This window comes from Grammomys surdaster, unplaced genomic scaffold (genome assembly GCF_004785775.1).
Source record: "Grammomys surdaster isolate TR1022 unplaced genomic scaffold, NIH_TR_1.0 126271, whole genome shotgun sequence".
Lineage (NCBI taxonomy): Eukaryota > Metazoa > Chordata > Mammalia > Rodentia > Muridae > Grammomys > Grammomys surdaster.
Window position 1 is genome coordinate 2,865,094 of NW_021621071.1, and position 2,332 is coordinate 2,867,425.

Consider the following 2,332-nt stretch of genomic DNA (forward strand, 5'->3'; position numbering starts at 1 on the left):
ATATATATACTTTATATATACTCACAATTTTTCAATACAACTTCTGACTTTTTGTATCTGTCTTTAAGAACTACATCTATGTGTGGCTGATCTTTCTTTACTAGTACTTTGGGAACCCAAACAGTGGAATTTAAAATATTCTGTTAGGTTGCAAAATGTAAATAAAGTGGATTGATATTCCCCTAAGAACGTCCTTCACCTAGGAAGCTCTTTGACAATTACAGTTTGATTAATATATTTTCTTTTTAGGAGGCCAACATTACTGAGATCATTACAGTGTTGAGAAAAGCTAAAAAGCTAGGCTATCCAGGTGGACATCTCTATTAACAACTAACAACTTAGCCTCAAATTTTATAGTTCAAAGGAAGTAAGCTTCAGAAATGAAAATGATCTTGGGCTAGGACAGGGAAGTAGGCTCAGATACTTTGGTCATCCTGATAAGCCCTTAGAAACAGTGATCACGGGAGTGTTCACATACTTGGGTTTAGTGCCTTGCTTTTTCTTTGACTATTTGTGTTTATTGTATTGCTTGTTTCTTGACTATCTGAATCTATTGTATTGCTAGACCCTCAACCTAGAACTGACCTTAATACATGAATGTAATCAAAATGGTATAAAAGCATAAAGGAGGAAGGGGAATGGGATGGGGGTTCTAGGGAGGGGAAATGGGGAAAGGGGATTACATCTGTATTGTAAATAAATTAAATATCCAATAAAAATTAAATATCCAATAAAAAATAAAATAAAAACAAAGCAAAAACAAAAAATAATTTATAGTTCAGTTTTACAAAGATGAAAAAGATCTTCTATTTGGTAGCTAACTATAGCAAAACCAAAAACCAAACCAAACCAAAACAAAACAAACAAAAAAAAATTATTCGAAAAAATAAACCACAGCCAAACCGTGTAATAAATCTTAGGAGTCTGCAATTGAGTTTAGCCACAGAAACAAAGAAATTTCCTGACTTAATTTCTCAGTATATCTGTATAATGCTTGCATCTGTCTTTTGGTTTTCACTGTTGTATCTGAAAAATTAATTCACCCAGACATTTTTTTTTAAAAAAAGTCAAATCCAGCATATATTTTCTTGATATCATGGAAAATGAATAAAAATTATATTTTAATTAATTTTATTCATTGACTAGACAATAGCGGCCAATTCCAAGGTCTGTTTAGAGTAGCAGATAATTTAATACAAGTGATAAATGTCATGTTCAGATAGAAATTTTTAACAATCACTTTTCATCAGAATTCACACGATGGAAAAATCACGTTGCGGTATGAGAACAAAGACAGTTTATTTATTAAGAAAATAACAACCAGCTTATAGATCATTAAAGCTATCATTTTAAATGGCACTCACTCTCCCTCCAATGATTTTGTTCTTGGCTTTTAATTATGTGGTTTTGCAAGAGGTCAACCCAATTACTGAGCATTTCAGACAGAGAAGGAGTGAAGCGCCTTGAGAATTACTTAATGAAATGTGCCTTTGATCTGAAAAGAATTCAACTGCAATCACAAAGAGGGATCAAATGAATTTATTTGACTATTTCAAAGTAAATTTGGAGGACTGATTTAAACCCTCAAATTAAAAATTAGGAGACACAAAAAAAAGTCTGAATAGTTCTACCACAAAAAGATCTTGTTAGAATTGACAAATGATCTCAAACTCAAGTTTCTTTCAACTTTGAAAGGAAATCATACTTCCCCCTATAGCCTATTTAGTGATATTTATAGTTAATTAAGGTCGCCAATAGACAGGATTTTGAACTCATCCATGAGCACTATTCTTGTTTACTCCAGACTTGTCAAAGCCCAAGGGCTGTTGCAAGAAGGCATTCAAAGCTTGCTAATATTTTCAACAGAAAATATTTCAATATTTCACAATGTAGTGAGGGGGAGGGGAACTCATTAATGAATGCCTCTCAATTTAGTATGTCACCTGATATTAAGATTTAATATTTAGTAATTTAGTATTTGTAATTTACATTATGATTATAATTAATCATAGTAATTAATATTAGTAACTTAATAATCAGATATTAAATCTTCATATCAGATATTTAATGTTAACTTTCAAAGGTGTTATCTGATATTGGTTTTAAGCTTCCAATTTACTCAGCTGAAATGCATAAATTACATTTTTTTTTATTTATCAAAAAACATCACTTCTCCATGAGTTTTTCATGGTTTTGTCTGTGCGGGCAAACAATCAACTTACATATTAAGCCTGCTGGCTTCATGGTGAGGTTGTCTAACAATCTATGAGAAAATCAAAAGACACAGCAATTGCACTCATACAAGTGTAATTCTTTTCCCAAAGAATCTAAG